The sequence below is a fragment of the Cupressus sempervirens genome, chromosome 6 (assembly GCF_028749045.1).
Source record: "Cupressus sempervirens isolate cs-2001-9-10 chromosome 6, ASM2874904v1, whole genome shotgun sequence".
Taxonomy (NCBI): domain Eukaryota; kingdom Viridiplantae; phylum Streptophyta; class Pinopsida; order Cupressales; family Cupressaceae; genus Cupressus; species Cupressus sempervirens.
In genome coordinates this window covers 680,846,592-680,853,357 of record NC_143123.1, presented here as the reverse complement: position 1 = coordinate 680,853,357, position 6,766 = coordinate 680,846,592, and positions in this window count along the sequence as shown.

The following is a 6,766-nucleotide window of genomic DNA, read 5'->3' as shown; positions in this document are numbered from 1 at the left end:
TGGAGGGACACTTACTAGGCAAAGTTTTGATGGAAAAAATAAAAAGGCACTATACAACCCTCCATGATACTTTATAATACAATGCATGTACAAAATAAGACACTATAGAATGTGCAAACCTCTCAAAAAATATGGACGAGGTGACACTTTATCTTATTGCATCTACAAATAGACAAGTGCATGAAAAAAAAACTCAAATGCTCAAATACGAAAAATTGTTAGAAATACATGAAGAATGAAGTGAGTGAATTCATTTAACACAAACAAATCCATTCTAAGTGCTAAAACATCCAAGTAATTCAACATACAATAATAAAAAAATGAATAGAATGTACATAGAGTGCAATTTGGAAAAAATGACTATAGATAAGAATAAATGACTTTGAGAGCTTTTCAATGATTTGCATAAGTCAAAAAATGGAGTCCATTTGCTTAGGTTATAGGCCTAAAAGTGAAAAAAAGAAGGCCGAGTTCAACAACATGTAGTAGTGACCAAGAGTAGAATCTGAAAAACCCACTACCACAAGCAAATTGACACCAAAATCAGCTTTCCAACAATATATGGTTCACCTATTTTGTCTTCCTAAGACATAGTTACATGTAAAACATAAAATGTATGTCAATTAGGGATGAAAAGGCTTCAAGATTTCCAAAAATTGAATGTTTTCTATAAATGGATAGTTTCCAATTTTCTTTCTTTTCCAAAATTAGTAACTTTAAAAAAATGAAAACTTCTAAAAAAATAATTTTTTTTTAGAAATGAAAACTTTTAAAAAATAGATACTTTGCAATAATTAAAAATCATTTTGAATGCCCGCATCCAAACCCACACAAGAAGGCAAATTCAAAAACCTTGCAACACCTCTAAGAAAGAAAAAAATTAAATCTTGACAAGGGATTTGTTGAATCCATAATTTGATACCATGTTGAAGTAATAGTGCATTGATTTCATTTTGAATTTATGGAGTCACGTTGAAATTTGCAACACAAGCATCTCCAAAATCAATAACAAAACAAGAACCCCTTCCATAAGGGGAGCAACAAGAAATTAGTTGCACATTTCTCAAGAAGTAAGAGTTACATGATTGTAGGAATGTGTGATGAATTACAATAAAGGGATCAATTGCTTTTATAGAAAGCAATAGTTCTATAAATATGTGAAAGCCAACTCAAACTAATAATGATAGATATGCAAACTAGAGGCAAAACTATATTGAACTAAACTAAATTTAGCTCATAAGTTAACTTAAACTAAGATAAACTTAAGCTAGGCATTCATGTACAAATGTGCTCAATTATGCATAAGAATATATATGAGAATATTTTTGAGCACACACACAATTAATCGATGCGATATACACAAATACACTTAATGCAACTTGAATATGTATCCGAGCTAAAATGAATACCATAATGATAGATAGTGACTAAGCCCTAAAAAATTGAGTAATGAAGAAATTGATATGTGGTCATACCATCGAAATACCATTGGTGTTGTAGATCTATGTAATATACAATACCACCCTCTATACAAGTCTCCTTATCGTAGTATGGGGATATTATTCCAAAGACCTATTGAGGAAACCGCATGAGATGGATTTTTTTAATGTGGAGTATTGAGTTTGTATGGAAATCTTTTGTTACTATTAGCCTTAATATTTCATGTGGCAAATTAAATTATAGGCTAGTGATCTAGTAGAGTAGAGGAACGAGGTGTTGATTTTGTACATGCCTTTAGAAGAAGAATTTTTTAGCAATGTAAATGTAAAGAAAACATAACCTCTCATACATGAAATATTGAAAATGATTAAAAACTACCGAAAGACAATCCAACTGATATCAATTTACAAAATTCTATAGCCTCTTTAGAAGGTCAGATTTAAAAAATAGATAACTATAAAGTATAAGGTGCTGGAATCAATGGTAGATTTTCACTAGTCTAAGAAGGAAAACAAGGGTTCTAAGTTACTCTTCATTTTTCTCAACTATAATTAGAAAATAAGTGTATTGAGGCAATTAAGGATGAAAAGGGTAACCTCCATACGACTTCAAAAGAGATAACAACCTCATTTCCTAATCTTTATGCAAATCTTTTCAAAGAAGACTCACATTGACAAGATGCCCAATATGTTTTGGAAGAAATAATCAAAGATCACATTCCAAAGATATTGGATGCTGATTACAGCCAATTTTTAGATCACGCTCTCTTTATTGAAGATCTAGAACATGACATTTTCTCTATGGCAACTAATCAAGTAATTAAGATATTTTACCTTGGTTAATGGTCACTTGGGTCCTAATTATATTTTACTTAAGCTTATTTAGGAATTTAACATTGGAGATTTTTCACTTTGGGTGGACCTATCGTATTATTTTTCCATATTCACTTATAGTGGATGAACTTCAATATCTTTAATGGGTAATCTACCACTTTTGGTCTTACCACACTATCACATATCCACATATTGTGAGAAGACAACTTTCTATGTTGATTATCATATAATGAGACAACACTTTTCATTGCTTCATTGACTTTTTTTTACTCACCTTGGCTATATAAGTAAGGGATCTCCTATGAACTATGATATTTGGTATTACATTGTTGATAAAATATCATTTATTCTTGTCATATCCATTCTCTCTTGCTATTGTAATTTTGATTTGGCTTCTAGATGTTGGGTAACTATCTCCACAACAAAGTTTTACATGGTATTAGGGTTTTTAGAGTCCTAGTTAATAGTCTTTTGAGAGTGGTGCAATTAGGGGTTTTGCATCTCATACATCTTTTTGATTTCTAGTCAAAATCAAAACTTGGCCAACCAAATTTGAGGTTTTCATTAGATTTAAAATACCATTTTCAGTCAAAATTGCATTTTGTTTCATTGAAATTGGGCTCCAAAGGTCAATTCTAGAGCCATTTGAAGTCTATGGGAGGTTGCTAGTGTTGTGAGCTCGAAAACATTTTCGAACACTTGAGACCAAATTCAACCCACCATCTAAATCAAAAGGGCCAAAAACCCCAATATCACCTATCAAATCATTCAATTTGGAATTGACTCTTAAGACATCATAAAGATTGTCCTCCTTCCCCTCATTAATTCTATACAAATGACTTGTACATTGCATCAGTGAGGCAAAAATATAGTAGGTATTTTTTTTGGTTTTTTATATAATAAATGTTTTGAAAATTTTAAAAAATAATTATTATGAACACATAGGTTTTGTCAGACCTTCACAATGTGCACAACACACCTTTTAAAATTGTAGGATATAGGTACAACGTGGCACAATAGTTTCGCTAAAGGGAATCTTGGAAAAGTAGGATGTGGTGGAGTTATGAGGAACCATTATAGTAGGGTAGTGGATGCTATTTCTATACCTATAGGTCATTCTACTAGTCATAAAGCTGAGGCAATGACTGCTCTATTCACGGTGATGATGATAGTGGATTCTGGTTGCTAGAACTTATGGCTAGAAGGGGATTCCCTTAATATTGTAAATATACTAAATAATAAGAGTCCGATAACTTGGAACATTGAGGGCAGCATCATGGAAATAAAAGACCTTATAATTTTTTTGATAATGTTATTTTACACATATTTTGCGTAAAGGTAACAAAGCCGCTGATTGGATAACGAATCAAGTGGTCTACAGGGAAGCAAAGATGAGTTGGCAGGATTGCCTTAGCAAAGATTGTGAGTTGATGACAATTGTTAATTATGATGACACATGCTAATGAAGGAAATATCACTCAAGATTAGGAAATTTATGATGAGAAGTGATGGTTTTATGGCAGACTATATGCATATCCCAAGACGGTACAATTGTGCCATCATGGAAAGTACTAGGCACATTTTCAAGGTTAAAAGTGTCTTGGAAATTAAATACACTTTATTCTTCTTTTTGGTTATCATTTTTTAGAGTATTTGTAGGTGCACAGCCAAATACGAGATGGGAGCTAAATCGAGGAAACAAGCACCAAAGACATGGAAGGAATGGAAGGAAAATTCAATTGTGTGGGATATTTTACAAACAGGGGAAAGTTACAATGTATATAAGAAGCTTCATGGTTACAAGCCCCACATAACAGAGTATGAACTAGATTGAAGATAGGGTTACGATGCATGGGATTACTATGAAATTATCTAAGGAATTTCTTGCTGAGATTATGGGTCTTCCTATGGAGGTTCTAAAATTTAGTAAGGAGACCAACATTTCAAATGCTGCCTTCAAGAAATTCCCTAAAACTGATGAAGAGGAGAAAATATTGGAGAAGAGTGGCGATTTCTATGACCTGAGCTAGATAAAGGTTATATGGAGGGATATTTTATCCTGCATTCATGCATATTTCATACTTGATGGAAGACCCAAGAGGGTACATAATTTCATTTTATCTTTTTAAATCACTTTCAATATAAAGATAGATTATCTTTCCCATTTTATTTGAAGTTTTCTTTGATTCAAGGTCTCCAAGCTCATAGAAAAAAGGAGTCTAAACCCATACTCCATGAGGAGTTAATTTTACTCATTGAAAATTACTATAAAAAAAAATCTTGTTAAACCCTCTCTTGTTGTGGAAAAGAAGCATAAATTGCTTGGTAATGATCTTTATGCTAAGAAAATTAAGGTTAAAATTAAGGAGAGAGTTAGCAATAGTAAGGATGCTAAGAAGGGTAACAAAAGGGAGATAAATTTTTTGAAGGTGATGATAAAAAATAAATGGAGGACCTTAGTTCCAATTTGGAAGGTTATTCTAGAAGTAGAGGTACATCTGGAAAGGATAATGCGATAGTAGTAAGAAAACAAAGTCTAATGCTGGGTTGAAAGCTTCAGGGCATGAAGAGGGGAACCCAAGTGATCACCCTATATCTTCTAAAAGGGATTCCACTGAGAATAAAATGGACATGGAAACTGATAAGAACAATTATGGTAAAGCTCTTATCATGAAAGAGCATAACCTAAGTAAGGAGAATAAAGAGAAGCTCAAGGAGAAGCAAGACTTAAACACCAAGGACTAGGTCAATATCAAGGAGAATTAGGGTACTATGATTGATTCTAGAAATAGGTCCATAGCTAGGCTTAGGGATGAGGTGAACTTATCTTTCCTCCATAGAGCCAAGCTTAAATATGATGCTTCTCTTCAAGGTGATTCGTGGCTCTATAATGAGATTATGGTGCTAAAGAAAAAAGTTGGGGAAATGCAGAAAGATTTGGATAAGGAAAACATGCTGAGAGCTCATTTGGAAATCCAAAATGGTAATATTCCTAATAAACTTAAGGAGTATGAACTGGAACTCTAACATTTGATCAAGGATAGTGTACATAAGATGAAGCTTTTTACTTCTAGTTTATGTGCTGTTGTGACCAGTTTAGGTAAGAAAAGTAATGAGGAGATTATGTCTCCTAATACTGTCGGTGCTAAACGTTTAGGAGGTCCAAGTTAGAGAACTAGGAAGAGCATGAAGAAAAAGGTTACTGAGGCTCTTGAGGTTCTTGGGTCTGCTACAATGGATATCATCTAGAGTACTGCGGAGGCAGGCAAGGAGGTAGTGAAGATCATTAAAGAGCTTCTTTAGGAGCTAGTTGGGTTCACTGGTGTGCTGGTTTTTGGTCCATGCTAGTTTGCTAGTTTTTTTTTTGTTTCCAGCTTTTTGTTTTAAACTCTAGGTTCTAGGTCCTTCTAAAACCTAGATTTTTTTTTTGTTTGGTTTTATGCTAGTGGTTTCAGGTCCCTGTAAAACTTGGTTTTTTGAAGTTTTGTGGTGAACTTTAGGTTTCAAGTCCTTGTAAAACTTGGTGATGTATCCTATTTATCTTTAGATTTTGTAAAGGGTTTCAAGTCCCTTCAAAACCTATTTTTGAATTTATCTAAACATTGCACAATAGTTTTGGATCTAACAAAATTCCCACATAGTCCTTTGTTAAGTGTGATACAATTTCCAGCTCCACAGTGGCAAGAGGGCACAAGCCAATGTCTGTAATTAACATGTCAACACAATAGTCAAAACATACAACACATTAGTGCCAATGTGGTAAATTGACCAATTAAATAGAATTCAATAGACACATCAGTAGTTAACATGTCAAATAGAGCGATGTCATCCTTGAGCCCTCTTGTTACTATGGAGATCTCCAAATATGCTATCCACAAAGATATATAAATTCTTGTATGCGGATGTATGTAAGATGTAAATAATAATGTAGGATCTCTCCACAAATGTAATAGATCTATGAGTACAAATCATAGATTCATGAAATGTAAAAATGCTCTTGAATGCTTGAATGCTTGTGCAAGGTGGATGAATGTGGATCTCCTTTCTTAATGGACAACTCCACTACCTCTAATGAAGAAAGAAGCTAGATCTTGAGTAGGAAATGCATGATTAATGATAGAGAAATGAGGGCCTTTAATTAAACCTTATTTTCTTGACTTGAACTCCTTGAAGGTACGTTGAAAGCTTTCTTGAATGGATGATGACTTGAGAGGATATTTCTCTTGATAACATGAATATGAAAATTAATAAGGGAATTTTAGCTTTCATAAAATATTGGATGCACAAATGAAGTGAGTAAGCCTTCTTTCATAATGATTTCAAAATCAAAATTGAAAGGGTTGACAGCACTAGGGAAGGTTTTTTTTTGAAAAACCCAAAATTGGCTTAGGATATGAGGGAAAACCCCCCAATTAAGGGTCTACCTCACTCCTTACTAGGGTTAAGTGATGAGCTCTTTCCTACCTTGTGTATCAGCTAATCTAGTAGTGTAA